Here is a 16,213-nt window from a genome sequence, read left to right as displayed (position 1 = left end):
ATACAGGACAAGGAAATAAAAAGAGACTGGCAGTGGCTTTCTAGCGGAAGTTGTGTTGCCACTTCAGCCTTCAGTGTTTAGGGAACTGTCCGTGCCTGCACCATGGGAAGAAGGCATAAATAGCCCTCCTCAGTTTCACTTCCCTGTCCAAGGTCTCCCTAAAGTCAGCCTCAAGCCTTGTTCACCCCAGCTAACCAGTTGATTGCTCTTTCCTCATCACTTTTGCTTTTAATCCCCTTTAAGACCATAAACATCGAAGCTGTCTCCATAGCCTTTGCTTTCTCAATGGAACTAAATGGCTCACTACATGATCCTAGGTTTCAGCCAGGAAAATACTAAAGTGCCTCACGCTGAATTAGACTGTTGGGTATGCCTAGCTCAAGATGTCGGACAATGACTGGTAGCAGATCTCCAAGATTTCAGGTGGGATTGTCTCCCAGCCCTATCTGGAGATGCCAGGGATTGGACCTAGCACCTTCTGCATGCACAACAGCTGTTCTGCCCCTGAGCCACAGCCCTTTCGTTCACCTTGATGCAAATCCAGCCAAGCATCTTGGCTGGTTTCTCGCCCTCTCTTGGAGGGCAGGGGATGAGACTGGGTGTGGAGGAAGATTTTGGAGCAGGTGTCTAGGGAACTTCTTGGCTGGCTCCTGGCCCTTGTAATCTTCAAGTGGCATATTGCGGAAGGGCTCACAGGTTTGAGGCTGGCACATCACCCCAGGCATTTGAATAAACAGGCAGAACAATGACTGGCTTCGCTTCGCTAGGCCAGGCAACCATCTCCCGACTTGCTGTAGCATGAAGGGCACTCCCTACCCCAATTTCATGAGCCTCTTAGAAGGGCAAGTTGAGGCTGAACATTTGGCTAGACCACAGAACAACACCAGCTTGTTGAAGGAGCAGAGGCAGGTGCCTTGAACTGAGCTTTTGGGTTCAGGATTCTTTATTCTAATGTCGGCTGTGTACACACCATACATTTAAAGCACAGGCACCCCAATAACCCTGATCTGTGCAACCCTTCACAGAACTACAGTTCCCAGCACCCTCCACAACTTACATTCCCAGGATTCTTGGGGGAGAGAGTCATGTGCTTTAAATGCATGGTGTGTACACAGCCTGACAGCGGCTCATCAAGGACTTCCCCATGACTTGCTACACGATTTCCTTTTATTGGCTATAATTCCTATGAGGTAGGCCATAATTCCCATGTTTAAAAGTGAGGAATTGAGGACTCAGCTAGACTGGTAAAGAAAAAGCTGTTTATATGAGTTGTATATGCGATATAGCTTCGTGCCACCAGATGGCGATGTGGAGTCTTGTTTTTCTCTACCTGTTTTCCCTGTTTAAATTTACAACGCTTTAAACTGAAACACTTTTTTGATGTGTCTAGATCCAGCCTGAGTGAGTGAGTGTGTTTGTGTGTGTGTGTCTATATGAGAGAGACAGACTGACTGAAGAACTCTTTGCCAAAGCAACAAAATGAACTCAGATTAAACGTAAAACTTGAAAACACCAGTCCAGGTACAGCTCTGAAATTCACCTGATTCAGATACCCTACTGAAGCTGAGCAAAAAGCTGGCCAGTACCTGACTGACCTCCTGGGTTCCCCATGTATACCACCTTAAGAATATAACATAAGGTCATAACAAGACCCGCCGGGTCAGGCCAAGAGCCCATCTAGTCCAGCATCCTGTTCTCATGGTGGCAGATTAGATGAACTGGAGCAAAATGCAGGATAAAAAAGGGAATGCATGAGCCATCTGCATGAGCATCCTTGTGTGGCTAGAGCAGAGAGATATCTAGAGTTGTCCTTCATCCCATGTTCCATTTTCTCCCATTCCCATATTAAAGACTTTTTTCTTAATTGCTTTCACATTTCCAGTATCCATCCTGCTTGGCTTCAAGAGCACACAGAGGTAATAATAATAATAAACAGCTGTCACTGTAATCTTAGATAAGAGGCAAAGAGCTGGCAGGTCAAGCAGCATCACCATGACTCCTGCATTCCTGATCCCTTTCCAGTGAGTGTTTAGCTTGAGTAGAGCTGGCTTCTGTCTCCCATCCTTCCGTCTCATTCAGACCTGATTCAGCCTCTGCACGGACACTTCCTTTCGGCACAGAGCTTGCTCAATTTCCCCTATATCACTTGACACGCAGTGCGGGGGACTTGTGGCTGAAACAGAACATCTGACTTGTTGTGCCAGCGATGACTTTGCATGTATCAGAGGCGCAGGGAGATGGCCGTTTCCTGTGATCCTAGTTCAGCACCTTGAAGCAAAACGTGTCTGGGGCAGGAGGCGCTTTGGGAAAGGGCAGGCAGCAAGATGCGCTTAGAGACCTCTGACAACCTCGGAGGATCAGAGGAACCTGAAGGGCTTCCCCATATGGACTGCTTGATCTGGAGCACTGAGAGCAGCAGCATTCAAGCCCACCTTGGCTTCTGCTTGACATGAGTCTGGTCCAGTCCTTGACACTGGGTGATAGCCAACCCTAGTCCTACTCAGAGTACACACTCCAACATTTCTTCAATGAAAATAGGGACGTCTTATTCCATACTACTACTATTACTACTAATAATAATATGACTGGGTTGCTTCAGCCGCTCCGGGCTGCTTCCAACATATATAAAAACATAATAAAACATTAAAAACAGCTTCCCTATACAGGTCTGCCCTCAGATGTCTTCTAAAATTTGTATAGTTACTTGTCTCCTTAGCTCAGGGGTCACGTAGCTCCATACCCTTCATTGTTTCTCCGATGAAAATAGGGACGTCCTCCTAAAGAAACATTCCAGGATCAAATCAGAAACCGGGACAGCTTCCGTAAATCTGGGACTGTCCCTGGAAAATAAGGACACTCGGTCTGTAAAGTTCATTGGATCGACCTCTTAAGTTGCAAGCTGAAATGTAAGAAGCACTCAGACCTATTGCAATTTTTTAAAAAAGCAAAAAATGACTGTTCCACCATTTTTTGAGACTATAAACTCTAACCGTTAGTTTCATCTCAAGTCTTAATTGGTACTCACAGGACCCTACTAGCTATGATAGTTATATTCTTCCTCCACCATTACAGGCATTATGCCTCCGAATAACAGTTGTTGGGACTCACAACTGAGGAGAGGGCTCTTGCTTTCATGTCCAGCTTGTCAGAGGCATCCCACAAGCATCTTCCCACAGACATCTTGAAAACAGGATGCTGAACTAAATGGGCCAGTGTGCTGATCCAGCAGGCTTGCCATATATTCTTGTGTTCTTAGGCCTTTGGGAGGCATTTAGTAAGTTCACCCTGATAACTGGGGTCTCCAGAATCTAAAAACAGATCCTGGCATGGGGCCTGAAAGCTTGCCAACCATCTGCACAGAAAGGCCAGGTCCACAGCAATGCTGCAGACCCACATGGGAAGGGGGTCTGGGTTTTTCTCAGTCGCGCAAAGCCCCAGCCACACACAAGCCATTTTTAGCAGCCGCTGTGTGAGTAAGATAATATTTCAATTGGACCTCAGAGTTGGAAAGAACATGACCGGTCTGAGAGAAAGCACCCACACCTTTTGCAGGTTGGGTCAGGGAGAGGTTTGTAAGGTGTGCTCCCCGACTTGGCCATCACATTGCTCAGCACTGACAGGCTAAATTTCCTTGGACAGCTTCTCCCCAGGGCTGGTCCTACCATTAGGTAGACTGAGGCAGTGGACTGGCCTCAGGCGGCAGATACTGGGAGGACCAGAGTGGTAGCGAAGTGTTGGAGGACAGTGTTATGTGTGTTGTGCAACCTGATCTGAACTTCCTAAGCTGGCCCAGCAGCCTCAGGTGCAGTTGGTTAGTTATTTGTTGCGTTTATATCCAATGTTTTTCTCCAAGGAGCTCAAAGTAGAACACAGGGTTCTCTTCCCTCCTCATTTGATCCCCACAACAGCCCTGTCCTGTGAGATGGATTAGGCTGAGAGGCAGTGACTGACCCAAAGACTCCCGGTGAGCTTCTTGGCCGAGTGGGGATTTGAACCCTGGTCTCCCGGGTCTTAGTCCGACACACTAACCACAACACCAGCTCTTTCAGCTGAAGACATATTCAGTCATTGGTCTGGCCACCTTTCTCTATGTTCTCTATGTGCAACTAAAGAGCATACTGTCTTGCCCCTCTCCCAGGCAGCTAAGTGTCTTAGGCTAGCCCTGCTTCTCCCTGCTGCAAAGCAGTTAAAAGGAACGCTGCCCCCTTCGAAAGCTAAGCACAGGCAAAACTCACAGTGCTACCAAGCAGGGCATGAGGGGGTTAATGCTGTCCCGATGGCAGCAGAAGGGTTCCTAACAGCTGGCACATGCAGGAATTTGCCTTTTCAAAAGGTAGAATGGCAGCAGCTCCCTACCCACCAAGCCAGGGAAGACATGACAGATGCGCTCTGACTTGCCTTTTGTGCTGGGGGATTGGCTCACGGATTTGCAGATGGTCCCCACTCCCCACTTAATGCCCCTGAAAACCCTCCTGTAATCACCAGCATCTGCCTTGGACAGATATAAGGCACATTATTCTCTTCTAGTCACCTACAATAGAGACAGCAGGGAAGGGTGGAAGAGCACACACACACACACACACACACACACACACACACACACACACACCAATCCTGGTTCCTGCCATCCCTTTTGTGAGCTGGAGCTGGAGCTAGAAGCTGCCAGATTCAAAGCAGCCGAGTATTGAAAGCTCCTAGGATGGCTTCTCCTTCCCATTTCTCCCCAGCCCTCTTGTCCAGCCCCTGCATCATTTGCTGGACAGCATAACATAAACACAATACAACCCCCATGCTAGCCTCGAAGAGGGAGTGTACACAGATCTCTGCCTGTTGACCATAACAGATCTGGGGAGGCCACATTCACACTCAAACTTAATCTGGCTTCTTTTTGGATGCTGTGTTTACATGTTGCTCCTTCCCACCTTAGAAGTACATCTTTTGCCCACACATGTTGAGTAATTTTAGGATAATAGGGCTGTCTGTGAGGAGAATATGTGGGTGTGGTATTTTTTTTATCATCTCCTTAGGTTTATTTTATTTTAAAGAGGGCTTTAGGTACAACCAAGACTCTATGCAGCAATGGAATACATAGATATCTATCTCCATGCTTGGAGCAGTTGACCGCTTCGGAACAATGTGCCTTCTGCTCCCTTTGTGGAAACCCCCTCCTGCCTCCCTTTCCTCCTCCTCTTCCTCAGCACAGCCCAGACCTGCCTCGGAAAGGTCTTTCATTCCATTCTTACCAGAGCCACTAAAAGCAAACAAAGCATCTGCTCCTGACCTTGGGAAGGAATGTGGGCTTTCGTCTCAGGGAGGAGTGAATTGCAGCGGCCACCCAAGGCATTTTGGAATGCTGCTGGCTTCTCCCTTTGTGTGGTTTTTGTTCCCCCTTTGCCAATTCTGCAGGTGTGAACATGAGGTGTGGGCAAAGAGAGGAAAAGGCAGAGAGGAATAAAAAAGCCCAGACTTCATAGACTGGGAATGCAAAGCATGGGGGCTATTTAGATTGTTATGGTTATCATTCATCCCCTTCCCGTGGGTGAAGTTGCATTGGGGGTATTTCACAGAGGTAACCTGAGCAAACTCAGCATGGGGGAAGCCAGGAACAGGAAGAAGGCAGGGACTTTCCCAACTGGAGATCAGTTTTCTATCCAGACTGGAGAGGTGAAATTTTGGAGCTGCTGACATCTTCCTGTTCATTTGAACATGTCATGTGCAACCCATTGGTGAAATCATGCAGTTATCTGGCCATAACTGTGTAATCACATGGCACCTGTCTTGTGTAACCAGATGACTTTGGTCACCGCTAGGGTTGCCATATTCTGAAGAGCAAAAAAGAGGACACATTTGCCAACTTCTACTTTTAACTATGGATCACTATGGTGACTCTCATTTTTACATACCCATGAAAAAGAGGACATGTCCTGGCAAAAGAGGACATTTGGCAACCCTCACCCCAAACCTTATTAAGGTTCCTCCAGACAACCTATTTATTGAGCATTCATCCTATTTGTTTGCACAAAGCTCACACGGCGCTTATACAGGATCTACATCCCCACCATACATTTGAAGCACCAATATACCACTTCAACAGTCCTGGCTTCCCCCAAATAATCATGGGAAGGAACTGTAGTTTGTTAAGGGTGCTGAGAGGAGACTCGGAGCTATGATTTCCAGAGTGGCTTATCAATCAAACCCTCTTTCCAACCCTGACAGCTAACCCATAATGTTACAATGCTTCCAGTACTGGACCTCATTGGCACAAAAATCATGTGACATTATTTACAGCAGTCACTGCCAGGTATGGGGCAACTTCAGTGGCTGAGTGCCAAGTTGCATCGCACATGTTTACAGTGGGCATTCAGTGGCAAGAAGGTGAAACATAAACTGCCTTGGCACACTTTTAAATAGAACTCATTTCTTGAGAGTGCGCCTGTGAAGACATGGGCTATAATGCTGGTGAAGAACCTGGACCACTACCAGAACTGGGGAGCAGAGGGAGAACACCAATCATCTAAATCAAAAGCAGCATTAAAACAAATGAACAAGAAAACAGATCTTTCTTTTTAAGGAAAGGGAACGCTGAACCTTGGCCAAAACATTTGTCACCTTGAAAGACTGGTTTCCATAACAAAAATTTAACATCATGAAAAATGGGCATGGTGCTAATTATTAGATGATCTCCTTTCGAAGTAGCAGATCAGTGTAGCAGCTGCAATGTCTTCAGTTCACAAATGTTAGTCTTCTATTGCAACCTACAGAGGTAAAGCTAGGAATCAGGTGGCGCTGTGGATCCAGCCTCCCAGCCACAATGTCCATGGTGCACCAGCAGGAAGGTAGCTCCATGGATGCATCTGCATTGCCTGAGCTCACTGCTTCCCTGCCTCCCCCCCCCCCACAACAACCTGGTAAGCAGCCGTTACATCTCTGCAAAAAGGCTGGCTCCATGGCACTACCAGCACACTGGCCACTTTTGAGTAAAACCTCCGCTCTTTGTTATTATATGGGACAGCAGCAGATGGTGTGGTGGGGCTGCCTGACCTCCCTCCAGCTGAGTTGCTTCTGCATACCGGGACAGAGAGGGTGAAGGATGAGGTTGTCGTAGTGTGAAAATACTGGGGGAGCCAATCCAGTAATCCTGCTGGTGCAGTTGCACCATGCTGACCTTGCTAGTGCCTCCCCTCCACAGCTCATCATGCAGCAGGAACTCAGCTGGAAGGAGGTCAGGTGAGAGGCAAATCCACACCATGCCATCTGCTACTGACAAAGGGGCATTTTGTAGAACATGGGTAGGAAGCCTGCGACTCTCCAAATAGTATTCAACTCCGACTCCCATCAGCCCCAGGTAGCATGGCCTATGTTGAGGAATGATAGGTGATATAGTCCAGCAAATCTGGAGGCCCATGAGTTCCCCACTGTTGTAGATGGAGTTAAGCAGTCATGATGTTCTGCTTCCACCCACTTTATTACATGAGGTATTTTTGGAGCACCTGGCATAGGGTAAGGTAGTTGTCACTAATATACAGAAAGCAGTGGAGGTGACCTGTTTTTCACAATCCCTCTTTGATTTCTGCCTTTGAAAGTCTGCCCCAAAGAATCAGGTGATGCATTCCTCAAAAAGCTTATGGTAAAGTGCTTCTCATTCCATTTTAGTGGAATTACTCCAGGTTACATAGTTTGTAGTTTACAACCTCATCACTTGTCCAGAGTAACACAGAAAATGGAGTGCCAACAGGGCATCCATCACAGGGTTACCAAAAGTCCCTGGCAGCATAACTCTTTGATCATCCTTTCTCCTCCTCAGGTATGTTGGCCTGGTAACTTAATTATCTTTCCAGCTTCCAGGAAACATCCCCACCTTTCTTTATTCACTGCATAACTTCAGACTAATTCTGAAAATAAGTGTATCGTAATATATTTCTTGAGACCAACTAAAAGGTCCCAAAGAATGAGCAAAACTTCAAGTTCCCCAAAACTATGCAAAGTAAGTGGTGGGGGGAGTGGGGAGGCTATAGCTGCACAAGATAGGGGGAAAGTCCTATTTTTCAAACTGCAGTTATCTTAAAATAGAATGAGGAGAGTACTGTGCAGACTAAAATTGAGTGAGTCTATACTTGGTGCAAAAAGATCTCAGTCTGTGCTAAAGAGCTGCAGGGACAAGCCCCCTGGCTGCTCTCACTTTGAAAATATAAATACAGTGGTACCTCAGTTTTCGAACATAATCCATTCCAGAAGACCAGTCAGGTTCTGAAACATTCAAAAACCAAAAACTCAATACAGAAGCCTCAATACAGAAAACTACATATGGAAATTTTTGATATGGAAGCTGCATGGCATGTTCAACTTCCGAGGTGTGTTCAAAAACTGAAGCATTTACTTCCGGGTTTAGGGAGACATTCGAAAACTGAGGTACCACTGTACCAGCAATCAGTCAGATCTGCCTCTCAGACTAATCAGAACACCTGAGTGTCTTGTGAGGCAGAAAGCAAAAGTAAAGAAAAATGTGGTAGTCTTTATAATAGCAAAACCAGAGAATACTATTGTTTTCCTTATTTGTTTGTTACATTAAGGAGCTAAAGGTGGCCTCTCCCTCTCTCCCATCTTGTCCTCACAACCCCCCTGTGACATAGATTAAGCCGAGAGACACAGTGACTGGCTCAGTGTCACGCAATGAGCTACATGGCCATGCAGGGATTCAAATCCTTGTCTCCCAGGTCAAAGTCATTCTAACCCAGAGTTTTCCAAACTTCTCATGTTGGTGACACACTTTTTAGAGATGCATCATTTCATGACACAGTAATTCAGTTTTACTAGCAAACCAGAGGTTAAACTAACCCTTTTCAAGCGTTCGTGCGACACACCTACACACTGCAGCCGACACACTAATACGTCATGACACAGTTTGCAAAGCTCTGCTCTAACCACCACACCAAATTGACTCTCTCCATAGGCACTATGCACCAAGTCAATAGAAGCCAAATTGAGCAGCAAGGCTGAGTGGCTCATTATTTGTCTGCTATGGACCCCAAAGCAAAGAGACACTTTGGACAGATTCTGGGGAGGGTTTTTCCCCAGTGGAGAGACTCATTAATTGCTTGAGGAGTCGCATGCCCATGCTGCATACCTGGCTTTGGGAGATTTGGACTTCCCCGGGCCAACTGATTGCTCTGTAAACTGCATTCCCATTTTGGAAACTGTTCCAATCAATTGCAGGCACCAAATGACAGTTTCAGCAAGACAAATGGGTTAAGGCAATAAACTTCTGAGCTTGTGCCAGCAGCCGCTGCAAGCTTACTAAATTCTTAATAGTCTTGTTTTGCATTCCAAGCACTGAAAGAATTTCAGGAGAAGGAAGTTCTCTTTGGAACACATCCAGGCACCATGCGCTTGGAAATTCATGGTCCAATCATGTTATTTCCTAACTCTGGTGTTCTCCACCCACCCTTGCTGCTTGGTCATGCCTGCCTTTACTTCACAACCCGACCATAAGCGAGTTCAGTTGCATGGTAAAATCTACGCCTGTCAACTAGGCCATTTTCCAAAGCAGGGGTTATCAATGTTTTTAGGCTAGTGGGAACTTTGAGGAAGTGCTGTGGGTGCTGACTGACTTGGGGGCCTGGCATAATACAAACTGGCAGAAAAAGGACCACAAAATGGTATGGGAATGTATCATGCCAAAAGCGTGGGAAAAGTTACTTACATCCACCACTGCCACAGTCACTCCCAGAGAAAAGGTCTTTGCACCTCTGATCTGTTCACAACAGATCGGAGCTTAGGAGGTCCCTTAGTGCCCCCCCAATATATCTATATCTATAGATGATAGATGATAGATGATAGATGATAGATGATAGATGATGATGATAGATAGATGATAGATAGATAGATGATAGATGATAGATAGATAGATGATAGATAGATAGATAGATAGATAGATAGATAGATAGATAGATAGATGATAGATAGATAGATAGATAGATAGATGATAGATAGATAGATGATAGATAGATAGATAGATGATAGATAGATAGATAGATAGATAGATAGATAGATAGAAAGATAGATAGATAGATAGATAGATAGATAGATAGATAGATAGATAGATGATAGATAGATAGATAGATAGATAGATAGATAGATAGATATAGATAGATAGATAGATAGATAGAGATAGATAGATATTTGTGGAGGCTGCTCCCCCCCAAGTTGATGGGCATTGCCATTCAAATGGGGTGTGTGCACTGTGTCTTATGATGAATTATTCAGGGCAGGACTCACCTGGCACCCCCAATATTTTATTCAAGTTAACACCCCTGGATGGGAGAGTGGGCATCCAACCCGGGCATCCATGAAATGTGGTCATGTTTAAAGGGGGATGTTCAAGGTAGGAGAGACCAAGCCAGGGCAGGCAGGTAGAGCAAACAGTCTCATGTGCATTGTGGCCTTTGGAGGGGAATTTCACTGAGATCTTTCACAGGCTCCATAGGTGATGCTGGTAGGCACATTGGCAATCCCAGGTCTAGGCAATTGGGTCGGCAGCTAACAGCAAAGCAGCTGGCCATACTTGTTGTAAAGTGCCTTGTCTATTGATGGTAATGTATATAAACAAATGAATTATCTGTCTTGCTTTGGCCACCTCAGTGAGTCACTAAGCTGCTGTGGTCCTTGTAATGCCATCTTTTGGCAGTGACTCCTTTTCCATCAGAAAATGTTTCCTCCAGACCCTTTGACCTGAAGGGTAGCTGGATATTTCTCAGTCAAAATTCACCCCCCTCCAGACATGGAATGCAAAGTATGTTATCCTTAGTACCGGGTCTTTCTTTATACAGACTAAGTACCCTCTAGACAAAGCTGGGGAAGCAGGCAGGGACTGAAGGAGGCAGGAGAATTACTGGCATCTGGGACACAATGGCTGACTGACTTCCGTTTGCAAGCTACTGCAGGAGAAAGAAAAACTCCACTCTCTTGTAAGTTCCTTTGGTTGTTCCTTGTCCCGTGAATCTCAGGAGGTTACAGCAAAATCAACACAGCAATGTGGCACCTTAATGATGAACAAGTTTATTGTGGAATAACCATGGACTCTAGTCCAAAAAAAGCTGCATACCATAATGAATTTGTTACGTCTTTAGGATGTCACAAGACTCTTTGGCTATGTATACGTTAGTGCAGGGGTCAGCAAACTTTTTCAGCAGGGGGCCAGTCCACTGTCCCTCAGACCTTGTGGGGGGCCGGACTATATTTTGAAAAAAAATATGAATGAATTCCTATACCCCACAAATAACTCAGAGATGCATTTTAAATAAAAGGACACATTCTACTCATGTAAAAACACCAGGCAGGCCCCACAAATAACCCAAAGATGCATTTTAAATAAAAGGACACATTCTACTCATGTAAAAACACGCTGATTCCCGGACTATCAGAGGGCCGGATGTAGAAGGCAATTGGGCCGGATCTGGCCCCCGCGCCTTAGTTTGCCTACCCATGTGTTAGTTGCATAGAGCAGAGTTAGTTTTTCCCTTTCCAACATGCCTCCTCTGCCCTCTGCATTTTAAGGCACATTTGGACATTGCTCTGCACGCCAGAGAGGGGACAGGGATGTTTTAACCAGATGCACATTACATGATTTGTTTCTCCGTGCCTGCAATGCTCCCCCTCATTTCCAAGGAAGTTGTCATATGCACATGGATGGATACACACCTCAGCTTAACTGTGCCTTGCATTTTCAAACTGGATGGAAGCTTGTTTGGGGGAAATCAAACAGCAGCATGTCTCAAAAAACTGCAGGATAGCTACTGTATGAATTGTGGCTAATGTCATGTATACTCAGCTTCATAGTCTAGTGGTGAGGGCATGGTGCTGTCAGAGTAAAAGGTAAGGTGTACGCAGCCTTTGCTTCAGGAGTGTACAGTGAATTTTTAAGCAGCATCTTGCCCTCACTCTTTTTAATAATAATAATAATAATAATAATAATAATAATAATAATAATAATAATTTATTTGTATCCTGCCTATCTGACTGTGTTGCCCCAGCTGCTCTGGGCTGCTTCCAACATATATAAAGTATTAAACATGAAAAAGCTTAATGTGATGTCTTCAGATGTCTTCTAAAATTTGTATACTTGCTTATCACCTTGTCTGGCAGTGATATTACGCCATGCCCTCCAATGTTTCTCTGATGAAAATAGGGACATCCTAAGGAAGAGTGGGACATTCCGGGATCAAATCAGAAACTGGGACGGCTTCTGTTAATCCAGGACTGTCCCTGGAAAATAGGGACACTTGGAGGGGTTGAGTTTCCCACCAGTCAAGAATTTACTTTCTGCCTAGGGGGGCTAGAAATTTCAGAATGAAAGCTGAGAGTCTGTGTTCCTTGCAGGCATTGGCCCATGGTGCAATCACACCCTTATAATCCAATTGCACCACTATAATCCAATAATGTCCTCCACCTTCTGCTTTTGGGCTGGTTTTTACTCCACAGAAGTACTGTATGTTGATGATGACAGACAAATAGCTCCCCAACACTGTGTCAACACCTACCTAGTAATTGGCTTGCCCTTGCTGAGAACTAAATAGCAGTTGCTTATCTTACAGTTTGACCTAATTCCAGTCTGGAAAACTGAGAGCCTCACCTTATCAAGATGAATCTAGGTGCCCTCACCTACATTAAAAGCACTTATCTTGCATTTAACAGCTTTGCTGCCCTGAAGCGAATTTACATAAACAAAACATCTTCCCAGAACACAGCCTAAGTATGGGAGGACACAACTGCCAGCATTCAGCTAAGCCTTGAAGGAGCAGATCAACTCTCTGTTGCCTCTCCACCCCATGGTAGCATACCACAGGGCCACACCCCAGTGTGCAGATCCGTGCTATGGATTTGAACAGCCTTTACCACCCCCTGAAGTGCTTTGGGACAAATTCCAAAAGAGCAATCTGCTGTAGCAAAATGAATAAAGTATCCTGAGATATCTTCAAGAGTAATAAATTGCTTATGGTACTAACTTTCTAGATGAAACCATGCTTCCTTTGAAGCTGTGTGAGACTTCTGTATGTAGGAATCACCATTAAATTATGTCCTAATAACTGACTTGCGTGGCGAGGCCCTGGGCCTCGCAGTTCCCACAGAAATAAACACACAGACACGAATATGTTGGGCTAATGAGATAAATAAGGCCACAACTTTATTGGTTACAGATGTGAACAGTTTGGCTTAGGCAATTGGGTGAAGCAAGACTATCACCTGACTCCTGCCTGTCTGCAGGAAGTCTCAAAGGGTCAACCACCGTAAGGGGGAGCCCCATGATGTACATCAAGTAAGAACCCCCAGGGTCACCAATGGGGTCATGGCATGGCCCTAGCCCACACCCAGGCTTCGGACACCCCCAGATCCCTTTAACGGGATACCCTTAACATGGAGGGGCAGGCCAGAGGCAACAACCGCCCCTCCCATGACAAGGCTTACCCAATGCCTAACCTTACACAGTTGTGACGATTGCTACTAGGCAGGCAAAAACCAAATAGCTGGTGCCAATTTGCCAAGTGGAAAAATTCCTACCTGGCCCCAACAACCAGGCGACCGACATTAGTCATAGCAAGTCCATAGTCAAGCAACACAAGAAAAGGGCAGGGGTGGGCTGGGAGAGCCGATGGAGGAGACAAGTGGAGGCCGCCCACCCAGCTGTGCCACAGTTTAAACGGCCCGTGACCATGCCCCCTGGCCAACCCGATTGGTCGGCCGGGGGGCGTGACATAGCTGGGTGCCCTAGTGATGTGGGCAGCATCCCTCCCCTCACCACCAGGTCACTGCGAGGTCCTAAAGCCCCTCCCGCAATGCAGTCCCCCAGAAAAGGGGATCTGTCTATGAAAGCAACACCCACGGTAAAAGCTTTGTTAGGTGCAAAGTCTCAAATCCTGTGCAGGTGTAAGCCTCCTCTTCAAGGCCTATCCAATTATATTTCGTGGAATTTACAGATAAATGATACATTCTTGCCTTGCTAAACCTTGCCTTGCACCAGGGGCTCTCATAACCATTTAGGTTACATAGGTTTATGACGCAATCATCAAGATGCTTAAAAGATGCCTCCGTCTCTACCGTGTTAGAAGAAAGGTTCAAAGAATATCAAGGTCTCCCACCCTGCAATTCACACTGCATTTCAGAAAGTGAGCACTAGCTATTCATTTGTGGCATATACATTACCCCTTGCACATTGTGCACATTCTGCTGGACCGAAAACGTGCTTTTGTGAAAGCAAAACAGAACAGGTTGGGTTGGCCTCATGGAGGAGTGTGTCCAACATGCTTAGCCGTGGTAACCCAGAGCTGCCTGCGTTTGAAGTGACACCTGTCCCCCGGCAAGGCTGGAACCAGTTTTGTAGCATGACTCCTGTTCTATGGCACATTTCTGAGAGTGTGGGCTTAATGCTCTTGACATGAGTTACTACGCAGAGCACAGCCAGCTTTGGCTAAGCTCATCTGGTGCTTGTGGGAGCTGATAGAGAACTAATCGAGGTCTCTGTAGAAAGCTGGATTGGAGCATGCTGGGTCTCATGAAAAACCTTGGACATGACTTCTCCAGGCCCTTTACTCATGCAAACCAAAGGGGGGGGATGCAACTAATGAGCCCCAACAACAGAAGTTTGTGTAAGGACTTCTGCTCGCACCACAGAGCTTCCCATCTCCTCCCCCTAAATGCTCACAAAATTGGCTTGGGGGGTGTGTGTTCCAGATAACCCCTGGAACAGCCTTCAGGAGGAGAAGAGGGCAGATAGTTCCAACCAGCAAGCATGGGCCCAGCAGAGAGGTTTTGTGTGCAGGTGTTGTATGCAACATGTCATCGACACATAGTGCATTAGTAGTGGATTTACGCTGGAGTATCCACACATCAATCTACAATATTAATTCTACTGCCGTGCTTCCATGATGCTATGGCATTATTGCTTTCTGATTCAGAATAAGGCAGACAAACCGACCGCCTTTATGCAGCTTTATGCAGACGTTCCATATTTATTTGAGTATATATTATGTACTGGAAGAATATATACTGGAAATATATATTATGTACTGGAAGAACAAGTTCTGAGACAATGCAGCCTTATACTTTGTTAGGAACTATTTGATGGGAAGTTAGTGTTGAATACTGTATCCTGCAGAATAAAATGAATATTAATAATATTAATTATATTTATTTAATCTGAGAACACAGTTTGAGTTTTCTTTGTGCAGAAAATTGTACAGTTTCATAACAACTGTTAGGATAATTCATGGCTAGTTAGAACTCATAGCCTCTTTAGGGGCACAGCCAGTCCTTCTGAGTACAGGCAACAAAGAATTCAAAACTGAGCTTTCTAGATACAGGCATAATGCAAAGAACTTATTATTATGCTTATTTTCTAAAGGGCTGTCCCATGGAAGATGGAGCAAACTTGTTTTCTCCTGCTCTGGAGGGTAGGACATGAACCAATGAATTCAAGTTAGAAGAAGGAAGATTCTTACTAAACATCAGGAAGAACTTTCTGACAGGAAGAATTGTTCAACCATGGAGTGGACTTCCTCAGAAAGTAGTGGATTCTCCATCCTTAGAGGTTTTTAAGTAGGGGTTGAATGGCCATCTATCATGGATGCTTTAGTTGTGGATTCCTGCATTGCAGGGGATTGGACTAGAGTTGGGGTCCGTTCCAGTTCTACAATTCTTTGACTCTGTGATTCTGTTATTCAGGAGAATAACCTCCAGCCCTATGAACATCACCCACCTCCATATAAGACAATGGGCACACTTGTTTACAAACTGTTAAAATCCAAAAATATCAAAACCTTCCACAAAGTATGTTCGATGCTCTGTTGTCTATGGGCAGTGGTGTGTGTGAATATTGTCAACTGTGCTCAAAAATGCCTCTCTTTCCTAGTGATTTTTCATTATGACTTATGAAAACATTAACTTATTCATTCACTTCACCCATGCCCCCAATTGCCCTCAATTGCCTTTAATGATGTCATCATGAAATCAATTTTGATTGTCTGCGTGGTGTTGTGACACTGTCCTGTTTATTGCGTGACCCATGAGGGGGGTCAGGTCAGCCATCTGATTATTCCAGAAGAGAAGAAAGCAGTGACAACCCAATGTATCAACAGCAAGGAGGAAATGATGTCAAATAAAGCGATAAAAGTGAACCAGGATGGGAAGATTCCAAGGCTGAGGATGAATTATTACAGTGTAA

This window comes from Podarcis vaucheri, assembly GCF_965113315.1.
Source record: "Podarcis vaucheri genome assembly, chromosome: 6".
Taxonomy (NCBI): Eukaryota; Metazoa; Chordata; class Lepidosauria; order Squamata; family Lacertidae; genus Podarcis; species Podarcis vaucheri.
This window is presented reverse-complemented; position numbering follows the sequence as displayed.